The sequence below is a fragment of the Solanum tuberosum genome, unplaced genomic scaffold (assembly GCF_000226075.1).
Source record: "Solanum tuberosum cultivar DM 1-3 516 R44 unplaced genomic scaffold, SolTub_3.0 scf00405, whole genome shotgun sequence".
Classification (NCBI taxonomy): Eukaryota; Viridiplantae; Streptophyta; class Magnoliopsida; order Solanales; family Solanaceae; genus Solanum; species Solanum tuberosum.
This window is the reverse complement of record NW_006239323.1, coordinates 441,187-465,060: the sequence shown is the minus strand read 5'-3', so window position 1 is coordinate 465,060 and position 23,874 is coordinate 441,187.

The window sequence follows — 23,874 nt, the reverse complement described above, 5'->3', positions numbered from 1 at the left end:
CCTCACCATATATGCAAAGCATCAAGGAAAAGTTAAAAATAACTCAATCAAATTCACAGAAAAATAGGTGAAGACAAACTTGCTGATCCAGTCGGCGAGTCGCCGAATCACTTTGGAGATATAGATCGGGCTCGCCCAAAGGATTGTCTCTAAAGTTTGGGCTAGTCGGCGATGGGAAAGGCCTTCCGGCGAGCAAGGATTAGCCCGCCGAAAGTTACAGTGCAAAAATGCTACAGGGTGCAGACAAAAAGCGATCAAGAAGTGTTTCGGTGAGTCGCCGAGTGCCCTCAGCAACCTCAGGCTTCTCGCCGAAAGTAACAGATCCCAACAATACATTAATCATGAAATTAAAGGTGAGATGGGGAACTTCTGCAAACCGCTGAGTGGTTCAACCCAGCTCGGCAAACGACCCAACGTGTCTACTTTCAACCCAACTTCTCGAATTCAACCCCATAACCCCCTAAAACAAAATCAAATCATGCACTAGTCAAATTAAAACAAGACTCATAAAACCTATTACCCCGGGATACTCAGGCTTCTCCCTGTTTTGCCAAATTTGACCAATTGATGACTTTTGCCCTTAAGAATGACGTCACCGGTTCTATCATCAGGAAAATTATGTCATTTGGAACAAATACATGATACTCAGACTTCACCCAACTAAACCAAACAACATGCAAGCACAACCCTACACAATTTAACCAATTTTATGGCACAAAATTTACGAGAATTCAACATTATAAACAATACGGGCATTCAAACATTCTAAACTTATCAGAGAGGCCCAACACACTTCAACAAGATAATATTGTTGCAAATGAGTACAAAATTCCAAAAGTAAACTCGGAGTTCGGAAAACCAACCTTTAATGCTGATAAAAATAAGATTGAAATGATAGGCGGCAATATAATCGAACTCCGAGCACCAATCAACAACTCAAATATAGTCAAAATGCAAGAAATATAGAAAATACTAAGTGGATGTGAGTTTGTGAAGTTCGAAAGTGAGGGAAAGTGAAGGTTTGAAAGGTTAAACCTTTAGCCTTTTAAAAACCGTCCAATTCTCGCCCAATCGGTGACATTAGTCATGCCTGCCGAACCACTCGGTGAGTCACCGAGTGGTCAGTTACCTCGCCGAATTTTATGGGACCTTCAGTTAATTTGGGAATCCAAACAGCGTACTAGATCGTGATTGCCAACCTGTCGGCGATTCGCCAAGAATTTCCTAGGCTCGCCGAGTTTTACAGACTCCACTTTGAAGATATCTTAAGTCAACGGTTGTCTGGGTTGAGATCCATGACCTCTTCGGCGATTCGCCAACTTGAGCTTTGGATCGCCAACATGCACTTTTTAGCCACTTTCCACACTTTAACCTGTACATTCCACACACCATTATTTCTAACACAAACAAAAAGTGGTAAAGCCTTGTTTATTTGGGTAGAGATAAGGCAATACTTGACTCATGAGGTTTTCAATTGGCTGGATAGATCTGGAGTGAGAGCCAATCATCTAATTTAGCACTTCAACATTCTCCTTCATCTCTTCTAGCACTCTATCTTGCTCATTGATCTTTTGGAGAATGATTAACAACGTATTCTCGAGACGTCTACTCTCATTGTCCTTCCACTTTCTCCGCTCATGAAGGGGTATGTATCTATCTTTTCTCTTGCACTGGACTTCAACCTATAATATTTTTTTGGCCAAATCGTCCAACTAAGTTAATAGTGGGACCAAAGAGTGGTCCTCTTACATTTCTTGATTAGTCTCAATCATTTAGCTATTGTTGCTACCAACTATGTTCAAAGTCTCTGCTAAAAAACAGCAACACACAAGCCAAAACTAAAAATTAAGTAAGTATCACTATAACTAACAAGAACAGAATTTAACTTAACTGTAAATTCTCAAGTAACACCACTCCCCGGAAGCGGCGCCATGTTGATATCACGTATCAGGACACTTTATCCAATACTAAGTGCCGACGATCATGAGTAGTAATATAACCCAACTAAGTGAGTTGGGGTTGAGTCCCAAGGGAGTGGAGCGTAATTGAGAATCAATAGGAAAGTAAGAATATGCTCTAGTCAATCATAGCTAAAAACATTTATGAAGAAAAGCATAATTCAAGTTTGGGGTGACACAAATGTCAAATATCAAAGGGGGTTTGTATTCAATTATCAACTAAAATAGCAAATAACATGAAAATACGAATATAGAGTCGGGATTTTTGGGATGTGATTGGATTATTGGCCAAGGTAAACAACCGGGTAATTGCAATTAATAGTAAACATCTGCAAATCAATGAATAAGCTAGACTTTAGTGGGGATAAACTTTCTCTCGAACAATTTACCTCGAATCAAATTGGTTTATCTCGAACACCAATAAGCAACAATGAAGCATAGCCTTCGCTTAATTAGTCCATTCACTCGTTCGAGTTGAATGTGTGGAAAAAGGTTTAGGATTCACTCTGTCGAGCTGAACCCATGACAACCCAATACCCACAGACCATCGATTCAATAATTTTTGTTTTAAAACCTCTCCCTCTAACAAGCCAAAAACATGAAGTTAAGATTGTATTTGCAACTACAACCCATTAAATTCAACCACGATTACTGAACGAAATCACTTTTAAACAACATATAAAGTAGCAATTAACAATACCCAGTAGTTAAATCAACCCACAATCACATAATAACACCCCAAGAATTGGGGTTTTAACTAGACATCATAAAAAGATAAAAATCGTTACCAAGTTGTGTTTCCAACAACTGGGTAGGATTAATATTCTCTTTAAAAAGGTCTAAGATGACGAATCTTCAACACCCACTTCCAATTTCTTAGAAATGGAAATCTTCAAAGCTAAGGAAATATTGTTTATCTATTCAGTTCGAAGTTCTAGACTTCAAAAACTGAATAATAATAATATGATTCAACAAAAGATCAGATATCAAGCTAAATATTTAAACAAGTACTTATAGTTGTCAACAAGTGTGCTGCGAAGGACCATTCGGTGTAGTTAGTCGGGATCACCGATCCAATCGGCGATCCGCCCTTTGGTCACTTTCATCACCATTCTGCTTTTTCCTTCAGCATCCTTGAGGTTTTGAAACTTTGGGCGATATGGCACTGCATCGCGGAACTGTTTGGCGACTACTCCTTTACCTAGCCAATTACATTTTATCCTTAAAGGCTTAGCACTCTGGAACATTAGGTGAGACCCAGGACGTTCGACGACTCGCCTAATGGGTTAGCGATCCTCAGGCCTTCTTTCCTTCGTTCTTTCAGCTGCCTTGTTCCTTTTTGCTCAATAGTGTCCATGCTTTGTCCCTCAATCCAAATACCTAAAATTTAAAGATTTACATCAGTTAATGGCACAAAATATGCATTTGAGGACACTAAATCTATTCAAATAAAGCCCTAAATGAGTCCAAATTGTGGAATCATCACAAAATCACCAAAATAAATTGGGTTCTTCCTCTCCAAAATATTTCTCTCTCTAGAACATGAAGAAGAAGAAATGGTTCAGGCAAGGATCAAGGTCAAGTCACCGTTCCTCAAGCAATTGTGGAATTTTGATAGTAAGGTATGATAGTTTTCATCCATGGATTCCTTCCATTCATAGAATTCCCAAATTTTTCTACTTTCAAAGTTAGAAATCCCTAAATTGAGTTAGGGTTTTTCTTCAATTGTCATGGGTTCTCTTGATTATTGATTTGAATCATTGGATTATGATCTCTTATGCATGGATTGATGATATATAATGATTTTATGATGATTACCCCGATAAACCCATGCAACCCCTATGTTTTCAAGTTATGAACATGTGATGTGGGATTTTGATTATGAGAGGAGATTTTTTATGAAATTAAGCATGTATTGATAGAATTACATGAATTTATGATGAATTCCATATGTAACCCATGTTTTCTAAATGTTGATGATTGAAAGTGGGTTTTGAACCTTGAAAGGTAAATTATGGAATTATGTATGTTCTTGTGAAACCTATGCAAATATCTTAAGGATGCTTTGAGAGTGAAATATCAATGATGATGTTGTTGTTGTGTTGTTGAAAGGATTTCTCATGAAACACGTTAAAGTATGATGTGAAAGGTATTTTCACCTAAGGTTGAAAGGTATTCTCACCTAATTGAATCAAAGATTAAGAGCTTTCCTAATGAAAGTTATCTTGGATTGGGTATTGTATGATACCTTTCCATGGATTATGACTTAGCTTGGATAGGCAAGATGACGTGCCTTTCCATGGATAATAAGAACAAGTAAGAAATGACTATTCTGTGAGATTTATGCTTAGCACCGAGAGGATATGGAGATGGAAGTTCTCCTGTTAGTAGAGGTTGGGTTTCTAGAAGCCATCTCCGTATCCCTTAAATATGTTCCCCCATAGGATGATTATCTAGATATCCATTAACTAGTGGATCCACATAAGCTAGAAGTTCATGGTCCTTGCCTTGGCAAGTAGGACAACCCTTTTCAGTGTGGGAGACACCAGGGGATCACGTTTTAGCTCACATGGTCTCTATGTCGGTTAAGGCTAATTCACACATTAATAATGAACTAAGGTTACTTCAAGTATCTCATATGTGTTCAACGTTTTCAAATGATGTTAGCTTGCATTAACCATGCTTTATGACTTATGTTTTCTAACCCTTTTATATCATATCTTAGCTTGCTCAATTGCATGTCATGAAATTTCCTCTTTTAGCATTCTCTAAAATGTTTAATGCATAGCTATCATACTTGGTACATTATTTTGTACTAACACATACTCTTGCCTACATTACCCCAAATATAGGGTCTGACAGTCAGGTTTCTCAGTTTTGTGGCTAATAGTTAATTTCGAGATTCCCGAGCTTAAGTGAGTCCTCATGCTTCAAGGACGAATTCTATTGTTTCAGTTTTCTTTCTTATTTTTAGTTTTGGACATGATGTATGGGTTAGGCCCAATTTCATTTTATTGTATTATATGGCTATTGAGGCTAGTGTTATAGACTTCCGCTTTTCTTTTATAAAATTATTAGACTTCAAATAATGTTTTACCTCTATTGTTCTATTTCATATGCTATGAATGCTAAGTGGCTTGTATGGGGTCCCTCGGGGTCCTATAAGCCATGTTACATCTAGGGTGTACCCTTGGGTCATGCCAATCATGTATCACCCAGGTAAGGCTAATGTTGTTGCTAATGCTTTGAGCATGTTTTCTATGGGAAGTACCACCCATGTTGAAGTGGGTAAGAAAAAATTGGCCAGAGATTTGCACAGACTTGCATGATTGGGAGTTCGGTGGCCTGATTCCAATGAAGGTGGAGTGGTGGTGATGAATGGAGCCGAATCATTACTAGTGTCTGAGGTGAAAGAGAAACAAGAATAAGATCTTGTTTTACATGAACTAAAAGCAAATGCTCATAAGCAGAAATTGATGGCTTTTGAACAAAGGGGAGATAGTGTGTTGAGATATCAAGGTAGGTTGTGTGTATCAAGGGTGGATAAACTCCTAGAAAGGATCATGGAAGAAGCTCATAGTTCTAGATATTCAATCCATCCCGATTCTACAAAGATATATCGTGACTTGAGATTAGTCTACTGGTGGACTGGTATGAAGAGGTGTATTGCAGAGTTCGTTTCCAAATGCCCAAATTTCCAACAAGTCAAGGTAGAGCACCAAAGGCCCAGGTGTGTGGCTCAGAATATAGATATCCCGCAATTGAAGTGGGAGATGATCAATATAGATTCCATTACTTGTTTGTCTCGATATTGCAGGCATTATGATTTGATTTGGGTGATTGTAGATCGGATGACTAAATCATTCCATTTCTTGTCGATAAAGACTATCAATTCAGCAGAAGAGTATGCTAGCTTATATATTCAAGAGATAGTTCAACTTCATGGTGTTCCTATGTTTATCATTTCAGATATAGATGCACAATTCACCGCTCAGTTTTGGAAGTCTTTTCAGAATGTTTTGGGTTGGAAGGTAAATTTGAGTACTGCTTCTTATCCTCAGACGGATGGTCAAGAGGAGAGAACGATTCATACTTTAGAGAATATGTTGAGGGCATGTGTGATCGATTTCAAAGGTAATTGAAATGATCACTTAACTCTCATAAAGTCTGATTACAATTATATCTATCAGTTTAGTTAACAAATGGCTCCTTTTGAGGCTCTTTATGGGAGAATATGTAGATCTCTTATAGGTTTGTTCGAGGTTGGTGAAGCTGAATTGATAGGACCATATTTGGTTCATCAAGCAATGGAGAAGGTGAACATTATTCGGGAAATGTTAAAGACATCACAGAGTAGTCAGAAATCCAATACAGATGTTAGGAGAAGGGACTTAGAGTTTGAGGTGGATGATTGGGTTTATTTGAAGGTTTCACCCATGAAGGGTATTATGGGATTTGGCAAGAAGGGAAAGCTCAGTCCCCTGAATATTGGTTTTTATAGGATATCCAAGAGAATTGGAAATGTAGCTTATGAGTTGGAGTTACCGTCAGGCTTAACAGCAGTCTATCCAGTGTTCCAAATTTCAATGTTGAAGAAGTGTATGGGCGATCCTTCACTTATTATACCTACTGAGAATTTTGGTATTAAGGAAAACCTATCTTATGAGGATGTACCCATTAAGATTCTTGATCGTCAGGTTCACAAGTTATGGACCAAGGAGGTTGCATCAGTCAAGGTCTTAAGGAGAAATCAATTTGTTGAGGAAGCTACTTGGGAGCATGAAGAGGATATAAAGAAGAGATACTCACATATCTTTGCTTTTGGAGAAATTCCAAACTAAGGTAATAACTCTTTGTCAAGTATTATTTAAGTTGCCACATTAAGTTTATATTTTATTACTCATTGTGTGCCGGAATTGGGATAGTTGGATGTTTCCCACCCCTGTTCTGCTTAGTATAATCTCATTTGAGGATGAATGTTCCCAAGTGGGAGATATTGTAACACCTTAGACTTCGTCAGTTTTTAGGTTTGGGGCAACTTCAAACAACCATCACTTTCAGCACATAAAGAATTAGGTGGCCCATGAGGTATCAAATCGAAGGTCTTTGAGTCATCTTTCCAACCCCATCGAGTTTGCTAAATACCAAGCTCGGATGAAGGAGTTATGCCCATTTGAGTGCAGCCTCTCTAATTAAAGCATTTCATCTTTCTTAAGAATGGGTATTTTGGTCTTTTCCTTACCCCCACTAAGCCTAAGGGTTATTCGTACCAACATAGGGGTCTAAACTGATTGACATCGGTTTTAATTTATTCTTAAACATCTAGAAAATTAGGGCAAGGTTCAAGAGGAGAAAAGAAAAGGTTTCAAGAGTTCATCATGAAATTTGGGGAAATCGCCAAGAACTTAGTTCTTTCGAGGCATGTAAGCTTTCATAGTGTTGGGTTTGTTCACCCTCACGCTAATTCTGTAAAATTTTACCCATGAATTCTTTCTTAAAGTTGATTTATTGAGTTCTTGAGAACTTTCTTGAGTTTTAGTTGACAATAGAGGTCTTTGAGTTCTTGAGCTGAGGGTTTTGCGAATGTGTTGAGTTACTGGATAGATTATGTGTGCGTTTCATTAAAATTGTTTTGGGTTTATGAAATTTCGTGAAATTAGACCATGGAAATACATTGGGTATGAATTGAATCGAGTTTAGGAGAGGAAAAATTATCGGACAAAAATATGTGCCAAAGGTCTCATCGCGAAGGCGTCTTAAAATTTTAGTCTTCAGATACTCACCCCTTCTCCACGTCATGGAGTCCTTTGTCTCGAAATTAATTTCGCGACCAAAAATTAAATCCTCCTCCGCGTCACGCCAATTCTTTTTAGTTCGAGTCATCACTCTCTTCTTATTACTAACTATCTAAGACTTCATTAGTCATTGAGAGATCCTATATCCTAATCATAGCTCTTAAATTCACATTCCAAATCCAAGTATAATTAAGAGGAAAGTTCAAGAAAGTTCTTTTGGGTCATTTCGAGGAGTCTTTTGCAATCATACATAATTTTATTTAAGACTCGGGTAAAATGAGTATGAAAAGGAGGAGAGTTAACTTATATGTTTCAAATGAGTATAAAGGGAACTAAGTATTCCTAAGTCTAATACTTTTACATTTGAAACGAGAGAAACACTGATTTTTAAATGAGTTTAGGAGGAGTCTTGAGCATCACCTCTTTTAAGAGGATCTTTTGAGTAATTATCTCAAATTGATGAAAACTTATGTATTTAAAAGGGAAAAGGGTCTAAAATATATCCGAACATTGACCGAAATTGCTGTTACGATACCAAACTTTGGAAAGGGCCTTTTACCCCCTGCACTATTTAATAGTGTATTTTAAAGGTATTTATGTGCCCACGGGGACATAAAAAATAATGCATAATTATAAATAGTAATGTGTCCACCTGGGAACATATATACCTTTAAAATACACTATTAAATAGTTCAGGGGGTAAAAGGTCCTCCATAAATCTTAGTATCGTAACAACAATTTCGGCAAAAGTTGGAGTATTTTTCAGACCCTTTTCCCTTTTTAAAACATATCAGAATGAGTTATATATTTTATTGGGAGTATTATTGAGCACCTATATGGGGATGAGTTCAGAAAACTCAAAATCCTCATAAACCATGTATGCCAACATGAGTAAAGGGTCATACTTTTTAGATGATTCCCTATTGCTTTTAAGCATAGCTTAGTTGATCGACTTAGTTGAGGTGTTATATACCCCAACAAGGTATAGGACAGTTTTGGCAGCATAGGCAAGACGTTGTATTATCAGGTAGCTCATAGTGATGGTTGTCGTTTAGAGAATCTCCCAAATAAGAGTAAAGAGTTCTTTTATAGTATTTTTACACATATTGAGTCCATATCTACGGTTTTAAAAGTTTTATAGATTTCATTCTTTTTCCATTGCTTTTATAATGAGTTGAGGTGAGTATGTCTTCCTTTTCTATTAGTTCAACTATATTTACATATGTTTCAATTTTCCCTTTACATGCTCATACATTAAATATACTTACGTCATTTGATCTACATCTTTTCATGATGCAGATACAGGTGTTCAGGGTCATCAACAGGCATTTCGTTGATTCCATTAGAATCCTTCACTATATATTGACCCCAAGTCTATCTTCTTCTCTCATAAGTTTATTTGTGACTGATTTAAGATCTTAGAAAGAAAATAAAAGTCCCTTGTGCAACTCCAGAAAATGATACTATAGGGACACTTCCACAACTATTAATCTAGATCAGTGAGTATTATTTACAATTTTATTTCAATTTTCTTATAATGTTTCATATGAGTTATACACCTATGGTCTTGATTAATCCTCACAAGTCAATTTTTTATATATGAAACACCGATTTTGATTTAATCAATGTTGATCGCTCTATTATATTTGGTGCCGTACACATGTCATGGGGTGTTATGAGTTAGAATGAGATAATTTTTCTCCAATGACTTATTTCAGGTGATCGTTTAAATTATGTCTTTGGTTATCCTAGAGGACTAAATTTATCTATAAAAAATAATTCATCTTAGTACTTTAAAGGGGGACAAAATTTAAAGAGTGTGGCCTTAGAAAAAATCAGGCGTGCAAACCATTGCGTCCTTATAGAATCCTTCCCTAATGAACTAGCTAGCTTTTGAGATTGATTAAATCTCTCCAAAGATTAGGTCCATTTTCATACAATAATATGTGTATAGTGGTAATCCAACAATGTATGAGTCATATTGGAGAAAAATGGGGAACAAATGTGACATAACATTCAATGGTGATGATTCATTGAGTTATTTTGCTAATGGTAAGAGCTTGTGTTGGTTTTTGGAGTCAAAACAAGAGGATAAAATTAAGAGGATGCACAATGTAGTTGTAAATGCAATTGTGCATGATCATTATATTGTTATTGGCATTGGATCAAGCCAGGTTGTGCAGGCTGCACTTTATGCTCTTGCTCCTACTAATCAACCTGAGTCAATCAGTGTAGTTTCAACAACACCTTTTTATTCGTTATGCATTTATATAGTATATTTTTTCTTTAAATTGTAAAGTATATGCTCAATAAAATTAGTTGTAACACCTCGGATTCAAGAAAGTTGAAAAATGCAGATTTCCAGAATCTAGTGTCAGAACCAACGGAAACCACCCACAAACTGTAAGTAGAACCACAAACTGTAGGTTGAGTCCCATGGTTCAGTCCCAGACATAGGGGAATTTCAGAATCTAAAGATGACCCCTAAGGCAGTGAACCACGGTTCATTGATTGACTCACTGACCGTATGACGGTTCCATCATTGGGGTCCAGATTTTATGGTCTCTGATCTCACCCACGGTCCACAAGTACGGTCTGTGGTTAGACCTATGGACCGTAGGTTAGGGTCATCAGCCAATTAGAGGAAAAGTGTTGTTGGGTCAACTTCAAATGGTCATATATTTTAGCACAAAATGAATTAGGTGGCCCATGACATATCAAATGAAAGATAATTGAATTCTCTTTTCAACGCCATCCAGTTTGCTACAATCCAAGCTCGGAGTAAAAATTTATGCTGGTTTTAGTGAAGCCTTGTCGGGCAGAGCATAAACGATGACTCCTAACGATGGTTGGTATGTCAAACGACGCCAGTCAGTCTTGTAGTAGGTGGAACTCTTTAGGTTTAAGTCAGGGTCATTTTGGTCCTTTCCCCTATGCGTTGGGCACTTGAACTACGTCGTTTGATGTCATTGTTGGTACGGATTGGGTTCATGGATGTTATGCCTCCATTGATTGTAGAACTCGAGTTGTCAAGTTTTAGATTCCTAATGAGCCAGTCCTAGAGTGGAAAAGTAGTTCAGTAGTGCCTAAGGGTCGTTTCATTACGTACATTAAGGAAAGAAAGTTAGTTTCTAAGGGTTGTATCTATCACTTAGTCTGAGTTATTGACTCTAGTGTTGAGATACCTTCCATTCAGTCAGTTCCAGTAGTAAAATAGTTTCCATAAGTATTTCCAGATGATCAACCCGGAGTCCCTCCTGAGAGAGATAAACTTCGGTATAGACCTTCTTCCAGATACTTGTCTTATACCTATTTCTCCATACATATTGGCACCAACAGAGTTGAAAGAGCTTAAAGAGCAGTTGAAAGATCTCCTAGATAAGATTTTTATTCGACCAAGTGTCTCACCTTGGGATCTCCGATCTTGTTTCTGAGAAAGAAAGATGGTTCCCTTAGGATGTGTATAGATTACCGACAATTGAACAAGGTTACTATCAAGAACAAGTATCCTCTCCCAAGGATTGATGATCTATTCGATCAACTTTAGGGTGCTTCTTTTTTTTTAAAGATAGACCTCAGATCAGGTTACCATCTGTTGAGAGTAAGGGAATGTGATATTACAAAGACAACATTTAGAACCCGTTATGGTCATTATGAGTTTTCTGGTCATGTCCTTTAGTTTGACCAATACGCCTCCAACATTCATGGACCTTATGAATAGTGTATTCAAACCTTATTTAGATATGTTTGTTATCGTCTTCATTGATGACATACTAATCTATTCAAGGAATGAAGAAGATCATGCTAGTTACCTCAGAATAATTCTTCAGACTTTGAAAGATAAAGACTTATATACTAAATTCTCTAAATGTGAGTTTTGGCTTGAATCTGTGTCATTCTTAGGTCACTGTGTCTGGAGAGGGAATTAAAGTTGATACTCAGAAAATTGAGGCAATACAGAATTGGCCTAGAGCCACATCTCCAATGGATATTAGGAGTTTCTTGGGTTTGGCTGGCTATTATAGAAGATTTGTAGAAGGGTTCTCATCCATTTCGTCTCCTTTGACCAAGTTAACTCAGAAAACAGTAAAGTTTCAATGGTCTGAAGCTTGTGAGAAAAGCTTTCAGGAATTAAAAAAGAGGTTGACTACTGCCCAGTTTTGACCTTACCAGAAGGTACTTAAGGTTTTGTGGTGTATTCTGATGCATGTATAGTTGGTTTGGGTTGTGTGTTAATGCAGAATGGCAAAGTCATAGCTTATGCCTCCAGACAGTTGAATGTTAATGAGAAGAACTACCCAACCCATGACTTAGAATTGGCTGCTGTAGTATTTGCTTTGAAGATATGGCATCATTATTTGTATGGTGTTCATGTTGATGTATTCACTGATCACAAGAGTCTTCAATATGTGTTCACTCAAAAAGAGCTTAACCTCAGACAAATGAGTTTGTTAGAATTACTCAAGGATTATGACATGAGTATTAGTTACCACCCAAGTAAGGCTAATGTTGTTGCTGATTCCTTGAGCAGGTTGTCTATGGGTAGTACCACCCATGTTGAGAAAGAAAAGAAAGAGTTGGTGAAAGATGTGCAGACTTTCATTCTTAGAAGTCCGACTAATGGATTCCACAGAAGGAGGAATAGTGGTGCTGAATGGGGCTGAATCTTCATTAGTGTTAGAAGTGATGGAAAAGGAAGACCAAGACCCAATTTTTCTTGAATTGAACGAAAATGCTCATAAGCAAAAAACTATTAGCTTTTGAACAAGGGGGAGATGGTGTATTAAGATATCAAGGTAGATTGTGTGTACTAATGGTGGATGGACTCCAAGAGATGATCATGGAGTAAGCTCATAGCTCCAGATATTTAATTTATTCGGGTTCCACAAAGATGTATCGCAACTTGAGAGAGGTGTATTGGTTGAATAGTATGAAGAGGGGCATTGCAGAGTTTGTTGTTAAGTGTCCGAATTGCCAACAAGCTAAAGTAGAGCACCAAAAGCCTGATGGTTTGGCCCAGAATATAGAACTTCCGGAATTGAAGTGGGAGATGATTAATATGGACTTCATTACAGGTTTACGGAGGCCTCACAAGGAGCATGATTTTATTTGGGTTGGTAGACAGAATGACAAAATCAGCCCACTCCTTGCTGGTAAAGACTACTCATTCAGTAGAAGACTATATTAAGTTGTATCTTCAAGAGGTGGTAAGTCTTCATGGGGTTCCGGTCTCCATTATTTCAGACAGAGGTGTGCAATTTACTGCACAATTTTGGAAGTCATTCCAGAAAGGCTTGGGTTCGAAGGTGAACTTGAGTACTGCTTTTCATCCACAGACAGATGGTCAAGAAGAGCGCACTATTCAGACTTTGGAGGATATGTTGAGGGCTTATGTTATTGATTTCAAGGGTAATTGGGATGATCACCTATATGTTATCGAGTTTGCTTACAACAATAGTTACCACTCTAGCATCCAAATGGCTCCATATGAAGCTCTTTATGGGAAAAGGTGCAGATCTCCTATTGGATGGTTTGAAGTTAGTGAAGATGGGTTGATAGGACCAGATTTAGTTTTTCAAGCTATGTAGAAGGTGAAAGTGATTCAAGAGAGGTTGAAAACGGCGTAGAGTCGTCAAAGATCCTACACTGATGTTAGGAGAAGAGAGTTAGAGTTTGAAGTTGATGACTGGGTATACTTGAAAGTTTCACTCATGAAGGCTGTGATGCGGTTTGGTAAGAAGGGGAAACCTAGTCCCCGGTATGTTGGCCCTTACAGAATTTCTAAGAGGATTGGCAAGGTAGCTTATGAGTTGGAGCTATCGCAAGAGATATCAGTAGTTCATATGGTGTTTCACGTCTCCATGTTGAAGAAGTGCATGGGCGATCCTTCATTGATCATGCCAACTGAAGATATTGGGATCAAGGACAGCTTATCGTATGAGGAGATTCCTATTCAGATTCTAGATCGCCAATTTCGCAAGTTGAGGACTAAGGAAGTGGCATCAGTGAAAGTCCTTTGAAGGAACCAACATGTTGAGGAAGCTACTTAGGAAGCTGAAGAAGATATGAAGAAAAGATATCCAAATCTCTTTGAGTCCGGAGAAAATGCAGACCAAGGAACTAATTCTCTTCTTAGTACTCTTTAAATTATGAGTGAGCATGTTGCTTGCTTACATTTGCTTGTTGGGTGTTTGAACTTGATGTTACACCATGAGCCTAGTAAGAGTAATCTCATTCGAGGATGAATGTTATCAAGGTGGAGATATTGTAACATCTTGCAATTTGAAATAACTAGGAAGAAGCTAATAATTGGAAATAGTAATTTTGGGAAAGAATGAAAATCTGGAAATTTGTTTGAGTTAGGAAAAGTTGAGTTTTGGTCAACTTCAAATGGCCATAACTCCTAGATCAGGATGATTAGGTGTACTTACATATATGGTTGTAAATATCTCGTAATGATCTTTCCAACATCGCCGAGTTTGCGCGATTCCGAGTTCGTATGAGTAAGTTATGCCCTTTGGAAGTTGGGCTGTTGGATTAAGGAAAGTCTAATCCGGATTTCGGAAGGGTAATTTAGTATTTTCCATACCTAATTATTCTAATTCATTTTTAGGAGTTTAATTGGGGTAAATTCAGATTTATTTCAATTTTAGAAAAGTGAATTTCACGCTAGGGTTTAGAGGAGAAAAGAGGATAAATGAGAAGAACATTCAAGATTCGTCAATTTCATCAAGGATAGCTTGTGGATTTCATCGGGGGTGATACCTAAAAGGTATGTGAGATAACATAGCATTGGGTTAGGTCACCCACGCGCCAAACATGATTCAATTCTGCAAGGTTATATTGATTTGAAAGTAAATCCTTTGAGTTCTTGCTGAAATTCGTTTGAATTCTTGTGGGTTGTGTTGTTGAGGTTTGCTTGATGTTTTATTCATGTTTTTGGGTGTATATTGAGGATATAATCGATTCTAAGTGTTTAGGTAAAGTATTAAGTTGATTGGGAGGGTTTAGAGTTGAAAAACGAAGAAGAAAAGTCGGGGAACACCTAGGGAGGGTCCTGGCGCGTCGCGCCTCTCAGAACCCCAAAAAGGGGTCGCTGAATGTTGAGCTCTGGGGTGCCACGCCAGCCAGAGCTCCCCAACTTGGTCTCCGAATCTCAAGGGCTGGCACCCCGCGCCTCTCAGAGCTCCAGGGACACCAGTTCTTCTCATTCTTCCCCCATCTTTTCGTACTAGTTCCTTAGCAATGTACCTATGTTTTCTAGTTGATTCCAACACTCTAAGGTACATCTAAACATCATGAAATCATCCATAAACATGAGATCATGAACCTTGAATCCATAATTCAATTCAAGGAAAGTTAGGATCAATGTCAAAAGAAGTTAAGAGTCAAGTCTAGAAGTTAGGAAGCAAGTCAAAGCAAAGTTTATAAAGTTTTCAAAAGTCTTTAAAAAATGTTTTAACTTTGTTTTAAGACTTAAGTTTCAAGTTAAGCAAGGAGTAAAGACTTGAGTTCATTTCTCAAAAACCTATAAGGGAACTAAGTATTCCCAAAGTGTTTATAAATGTTTTCACATTTGAGAAAGAAAAGGGAATATCGATTCCAAGAGAGCTTTTAAGCTAAGTTTTGAGTAATTATCTCAAACCTAAGAAATAAATTTGTTTTAAAAACATATGAGCTAAGTATATTTTGGGAGTAGTATTGAGTACCGATATGGAGATGCGAGTTCATATTAACTCAAGTCTCCATAAACCATGTAGCCATCATGGGTAGTAACGTATCATACTTTTTAGATGACTCCTTAAGATGCTTTTAGTATAAGCTAGTGGATCTACTAAGTTAAGCGTTCTATATGATGGCAAAGTATAGGATAGTTCTAGCAGCGTGGGCAAGACGTTATCTCACCATTTAGGCTTATAGTGGTGGTTGTCGGTTAGAGAAACTCCCACAGAAACTATATTACTTTATTATATAAGTAAAGTTGAGTTTGTTATTGCATTTTCTTTAACGAACTAAGTTGTTTTCCATTGTTTTACAACGCTTTATATATATATTGCATGTGTTTATTTGCTTTATTTTGAGTTAAATATTCATGAGTTGAGAAGAGTCAAGGTAAGTTTTTCTTTCAGATTCCTTTCAAGCTTAAGTTGTGTTTAGCATTACAACTCGCATACTCGTAAATTCAATGTACCGATGCTAGTTGGCCTGCATCATCTTATGATGCAGACACAGGTAACCAGGATCAGCATCTAGCACCTCGTTGATCAAGTTCAGCACTCAGAGTCAGTTGGTGAGACTCCTTGCATTCCGGAGGACTCTTTTATCATTTTCTTTCTAGTTTTCAGTTGTTAGGATGATCGGGGGTCCTGTCTCGACATCCCTCTTTGTTCTAGAGGCTTCATAGACAAATACTATTAGTTCTTTAGTTTTATTATTTTTCAGTTGTATACGTTTGAGATTTGAGTTGCCATTTTTGGCTAAGTTATTATCTTTTAAGTTATTGCATGAGCTATATCTTTTATGTTTAATTCTTCCGCTGAGTAAGTAAGTCAGGCCAAGGGTTCGCTTGGGGCCATCAATGGTTCTCGAGTGCCAGCCACGTGCAGGGTGTAGGCTCGAGGCGTGACACCAACCCTCTTGGATATCCTATAAGGATCAATATATCGGGGGATAAACTTCCCTTTCTTACAAATCCTCATAACATCCTTCATGGTTGAAACTTTCAAATATACCCAATCATCAACCTCAAACTGCAAATGTCTTCTTTTAAAATAAGTATAGGATTTTAGATGACACTACGCTTTTTTAAACCTCTCCTGAATTGTCTTCACCTTCTCCATATCTTGATGAACCAAATATAGTCCTATCAACTCAACTTCGCCAACCTCAAACTAGCTAATAGAAGATCTACACTTTCGCCCATATACAGCCTCATAGAGAGCCACGTGAATGCTGGAATAGTAACTCTTATTGTATGTAAACTCAATAAGAGACAAGTGGTCATCCCAATTACATTTGAAATTCAAACCATAAGCTCTCAAAATTTCCTCTAAGGTTTAATTGTGCGATCTGCTTGATTATCGGTCTGAGGATGAAAAACAGTACTAAGTTTCACCTTCAAACCCAAACCTTTCTAAAACGATTTCCAAAATTGTGTAGTAAACTGAGCTCCTCTATCTGAAATGATGGAAAAGGGTACTCCATGCAGTCAAAATATCTCACGAATGTACAAATTTTCATACTCTTCTGATGTTTTGGTAGTCTTTACTGGTAACATATGGGTTGATTTGGTCATCTGATCCACAATCGCCCAAATAGAATCATGTTGTATGTGAGATCTCGGTGAACCAGTAATTAAATCCATATTAATCATCTCCCACTTCCATTATGGAAGGGATATATTATAAGAAACACCACATGGCCTTTGATGCTCAGCCTTGACTTGTTGGCAATTTGGGCACTTAGCAAAAAACTCGCCAATGCACCTCTTCATGCCACTCCATCAATAGACTTCCCTCAAGTCATGTAACATCTTGGTGGCACTAGGATGAATCGAATATCGAGAACTTTGGGCATCTTCCATTATTCTATGTAGGAGTTCATCCCCATTGTCCAAATCGAATATTTGCCTTCAACTCAAGTAAAATAGGATCATTGTCATGTTTCTCCTTCACTTCTCACACTAATGAGTATTCAACCTCATTCATCACGACCACTCCACCTTCATTGGAATCTAACAAACAAACTCCCAGACGTGCAAGGCTGTGAACTTCCTAAGCCAATTCTTTCTTGCCTTCCGCGACATGAGCAGTACTTTTCATGGATAACCTTCTCAAGGCATCAACAACAACATTATCCATACCTGTATTGTATAGAATGCTCATATCCTAATCTTTGTGTAGTTCTATCCATATTCTTTGTCGAAGATTTTACTCATTTTAACTGACAATAGATGGGAGACTCTTGTGTTTGGTGACCACATCCACGTGCACCCCATAGAGATGGTGACACCATATCTTGAGAGAGTAAACTAGTGCTTCCAACTCGAGATCATGAGTGGGGTAGTTCTTCTCGTGAAATTTAAGCTGCCTAGAGGCATAGGCTATAACCTTACCATTCTTCATTAATAAACCACCAAGTCCAACTCTGGATGCATCGTAATAAACCACAAAGCCCTCTGTAGTTTCTGGTAGTGTCAACAGTGGAGCAGTGGTTAATTGAGTTTTCAATTCTTAAAATCATTTATCACAAGCCTCAGATAATTGAAATTTAGTTATTTTTTGAGTTAACTTAGTCAACGGGGATGAAATCTATGAAAACACTTCTATGAACCTTATGTAGTACCCAACCAATCCCAAGCAACTCCTTATATAAGTTGGAGACGTCGGTCTAGTCCAATTCTGAACTGCTTCAATCTTCTAAGTGTCAACTCAAATTCCTCCTCCAGACACAATGTGGCCTAAGAATTCCACGAATTCAAAATAGAACTCACACTTAGAAAACATGGCATATACTTTCAATCTTTGAGAGTTTGGAGGACTATTCTGCAATAACTAGCATGGTCCTCCTCATTATTCGAATATATCAATTTCTCATCAATAAATACGATAACAAACATGTTGAGATACTGCTTAAATACTCTATTCATAAGATCCATGAATGTTTGAGGAGTGTTAGTCGAACTAAATGACATAACAAGGAACTCATAATGACCATAATGGGTACTGAATGTCGTCTTTGGGAAGTCACATTCTCTCACTTTCAATTGATGATAGCCAGATCTCAGGTCTATCTTACAGAGACAAGTGGCCCCTTAAAGTTGGTCGAAAAGGTCATATATTCTCGGAAGAGGATACTTATTCTTTATGGTTACCTTTTTCAGCTTGAGGTAATTGATGTTTGCGTAATCAAGTCACAACTTTCTATGCAAGTGTCTATGATCGTACAATAGTTTAGTAACCCAGCCAACAGTTGGGATTCGTCCCACGAGAGTTGTTTTGAGAATTTATAGAAAAATAAAATTCAGTTCTAACTAGTCGTAGCTAAAGAGATTAACGATTTAAAACATTGTAAATGAAAGGGGGACACAAAAGTGTCAATTACAATGGGTTTTTTTTGTCACTAGTAGGTAAAAACAGCAAAATAAACAAGAATTTTTAAGCAATGAGAGGGGATCCTTGGGATGTTACGGGAATACGGGTTAAGCTAGATTATTGGCTACATGCTTTCGATAGAAGATTCACAGAATAATTGTGACTAGGCTAAACTTTAAGGGGATAAGCTCTCTCTCGAGCAACTTACTCCGTTTCAAATGCGTTCCTCTCGGACACCCACTTGCCGCATGAAGACCATCCTACACCTTAACCCACTCACTCTCTCGAGCTGAGTGTGTGGACATGGGACTAGGGTTCACTCTCTTGAGCTGAACCTCATATCAACCCACTCACACCGGCCATCTATTTAGTGGTTTTAGTTTTACGACCTCTCCCTCCAGCAAGCCGAAAACACATAAATAAACTTGTATTTGCAAATACAAATTCAACTTCATCCACAACCACTAAATGAAATCACATTTAAACTACGAATAAACTATCAGCAAGCAAGACCCAATAATTATCTTAACCCATATTCGCTAAATCACACTCCAAGAATTGGGGTTTTTAGCCACACATCAAGACATAGAAATTTATACCTAAATGATCTTGCATTCAAATGGGTATGAAGATTTAAGTCTTGTTACATGCCAAGAATGAAGAATCAAAGAGACCCAAGTCTAAATCCTTGGAGATGAAACCCTCTTCCTCATCAAGTCTTCAAAACCCTCTCAAACATAGAGTAAAAATACCAAAAAGTACTGTTCTATATGAAAATTATCATAATTGTTCTATTCTAAGTGAAAACTATAATAATTTTTCCACACTAAAACTAAAACTCTAACTATTATTTATAGCTTTCACAAATTTGTGCTACAGCGTATCATTCAGCATCCTTAGTCGAAATCACCGATCAACTCGGCTATTGACCTTGTGGTATAGTTCATCGCTGTCTTGCACCATCCTTCAGCATCGTTGTGCTATGGGTCATTAGGCGACATGGTACTGCTTCACGGAACTGCTCGGCGATGCACCGACTGCTCTTTTTTTCCGCCGACTTGGACTCATCAGTAATCGACACATATCCTAAATGAACCATCTTTCTTTCTTATGAATAAGACCAGAGAACCACAAAGTGAGACACTTGCTCAGATGAAACCCTTAGGTCAATATACTGACATCCAAATCTAAGAATGTAACAATTATCTACTGATAATGTGACTTTCGAAACTGGAGCATGTGTATCTGTTTAACTGACCTAGCATGTGTAATTTATGAAGAGAATCTACAAAACTAGGGTTCCCAGTTTCAAGTAAGAACTAAGCAATGATTCCACAAAAAACATGCTAATCTATTAGGGATACTATAATTGCTAAATCACAACTAATATTTAAGGTTTTAGAAACCCTAGGTCTAAGCAATATATAGCGAATCATGAATCAGACTGAATTCTAGGGACCTAGTGGATGAAAGGAATCCACCGTATGTCGAATGTCGGTCTGTACGTGGTCTCTGTCGGTGGCACCTACAACTTCTGGAAATCTAGAATTTTTCCTTTTTCAAATCTGGGGTGTTACAATATCTCCCCCATGGGAACAATCGTCCTCGAGTGAAATCTAAACTAGTTGGGTATGGAGGGAAGGAACTGCAATCCCTACCCCTAAGTACTAGAAATTGATATATGACTTAATTGAGTTCCAAGAACATGCAAATATGCTGAAAACGCAAGAACAACTGTAGGAAAAGGGTACTAAGATTAAATTTACGCACGAGTAAAATAATAGATTAGAGAGGAGCTATTATATCAAGCTGAAATGGAATATGAAGGAAAGAGAAGAGGACACTTGACCTTCATGGATGCTTCAACTTCACAAGTAGCTCCCTTTACGGACTGAGTCCTCCAAGTTTGTCAAATCTCATTACCTCCTTCATAGGTGATACTTTTAGGAAAACCCAATCATCTATCCTGAACTCTAAGTTCCTTATCCTTTCATCTGCATAGAACTTCTGTCTTAAGTCTAATTCTAACAAGCTGAACTTTTTCCCATAGCATCATAAGCAGAATCTGGCCCAATCAAGACAGCTTCACCTATTCATCTACCTTGGGAATATATAAGTGACCATCTCCCCCTAGAAAGGAAACATCTACAATTTTTCGATAAACTGTACCTTCCACCTGCAACAGTATAGGGTCATTATCTATATTTCTTTATCCTCCGCTAATAATGGAGATTCTGATCTATTTTGGATTATCACACCCTAACTCCTAAGCGAGCAAGCCGATACACATCTTTTGCTAATTCCTTCCTTGTTTCCTCAACATGATCCACACTACCCTTTAGACATCATATTTCTGGCCTTAAGGTAAGAGATAATTCAACATATAGGCACTGAGTTACTACCCTTCCATTCTAAGACAGGCTCGTTAGAAACTGGAACCGAACGATCCTAGTTCTACTATCTACTGAGGCATAATAGGAATCTAACCAATCCACGCTTATAATGATATCGAAATCTACCATTTATAACTCTACAAGATCTGTTGAGGTGATTTTCTAAGAGACTTTGAAAGGGAAATTTTTATATACCTGTTTAGCTATAACTGGGTCACTGTCACGCCTTGAGCTACACCCAAGACACGGACACGGGACCTAGGATCACAAGTGACCCCAAGCTAACCCTGTTGCATGACATCAGCATACTAAGAATAATAATAACTGATGTGGAAACTTAAATATCAAGTAAACGAAAATGATGGGGAATACGCATTCTAAAACTGAATATATCAAATATAAGAGTTTTAATACAAGAGAAATATCAAACTCAAATACTAAGTTGAATCTAATTATGTCTGAAAATGTCCTATAACTGACTAGAAGTACTGGGACATACCCCAGCTAAATCTAGCAAAACTGAAACTAAAAGACTGAAATACTGAAGTAAATAACATGACTATTGTCCTCGGAGAATGAGGACTCACCATTGATGCTGCTGAGCTAGAGATCGGGAACCGATCTTTGCGTGATATGGAAGCTGAGAACCTGAACCTACATCACGAGAAGATGTAGCGCAAGGTATGCATCAGTACTTGAGAGGTACAGAGCATGCATGATATAGTAAAGCTAAAATAACAAATAATTGAACAAGTAATGAAGAAAGGGTATAAATTGAACATGATATAGATTATGAATACTGAGCTAACTGAATAAAAAGACCACTTTTATAACATCCTGATACTTAAAACTGACTATACTGAAATGTTGTCAATGCAATAGAGTCTAACTGAACTGTGGGAGCTATAAATAACCGACATAAGACCACATGAGCTAAATGTGGAGTCCGATGTATACGCCCCATCGAGAAGACCCAATACACCCGGCCAAAGGTGTAGAGGCATATTGACGTGATCACTAAAATGATGCCCACAGAGGGGACTTACAACCTATGTGGCTCGTAGTTCTAGGACTATATGGGTGATTGACCCTAGTCCAACTCGGTATTATGCTACTCCCAATAGATTAAATGATTCACATATTAAGATTGAATTTTTGTAATATACTGGATAGCTCAAAAGTGACATGAAAACTGAGAATGCACATTAATATACTGATAATGAGACATTCAAAACTGAGGTATGTATAGCTGAATTATCTAACCTAGCATGTTTAATTTAAGAACTAGAGAACTACATAACTACATAACTAGGGTTCTGAAATTTATGCTAGAAACCAAGTAATCACATGATAATCTAATTTGGAACACTTAAATAAATAATTCATGATAATCTGCTAAAGTTCTATAAACCCTAGGTCTAGTAAATAATAGGTAATCGAGAATCTGACTGAATTATAGGGACCTAATGGGCGAAAGAAACCCACTAGTGAAATCCCACATACCTGATGACGAATTCCATGGAGAAATCCTTCAATTTCAGGGTTGGTACATAAGGAAACTTGATGAGTTCTTGAACTAGGGTTCTTGACTTCTTTCTCCTCTTCGCATTCTAACTTTCTAAGTTTTGATGAATGATTTGCCTTAGGTAAGTTCTAGTTATGTTTCTAGGCTAAAACTAACCAAAACCACGTAGTTTAGGGTTAAGACGACGTAGTGTAGGGGTCCAACAAAATAGGAAAAGACCAAAAGACCCCCGACTTAACTATTGTCATAGTGACCAACGGACCATTGATCTACTGATGGTCCGTGCTAGTCAACCGTCGATCATTACTGGAGGCTGGTTTTTGGGGGGTCCAACCTACGACCCTGGACAACGGACCATGGTCTGACCTACAGTCCATAGGTCCCAACGTGGGTCAGGACTTAGCCAATTTTTCTCTGGGGTTTTGGGGAGAGGCTACTAGTTTCCTACGGTCTGATGCACGAACCGTGGCCCGGCCTACGGACCATAGGTCTGGCCGTGGGTCGACCCTTAGAGGAAATTCTGGGAGTTTCTGCGGAGAGGGCCGAAGTTGTAAACCACGAACCACCAACACAAGCGGTGGGTTACCCTACGGTCCGTGGGTGGCAATCGTGGGTTTCACCTGTAACTTCTGGAAATCTGCACTAAGGTCTGTTTTCGAATACGGGGTGTTATAATCACTAGCTGGAGTAGAGATTGAGAAGGGTTCTCAAAGAGTTTCTTGACTGACACCTAAGATTACTGCTATGAAAAGAGTTACAAAGGTAAGAGTAATCCTGGATCGAGCAATGCATAAACATCTGAGGAAAAACTCGAAACGTACCAGTGATCTGAAATGCATAATGTCGAAATAGAAATGGGAAATTGGATTATACCTTCCACATGATAAGAGTAGCAAGAAAGTGAATTTTTCTGAAAACACTTCGTAACCTCTCTCTCATAGATGTGGTGCACTTCACACCAATGAAAGAGACTCTACTTAGTGCCACTTTCAAACATCCTAGAACTCTTGAACATAATGCATACAAAGTTTGTCACTCCCCGAGGCTACCTCCTAGACGTAAACTTGGGACCTAGGATCACGAGTGACCACAAGCTAACCCTGAGCTAGC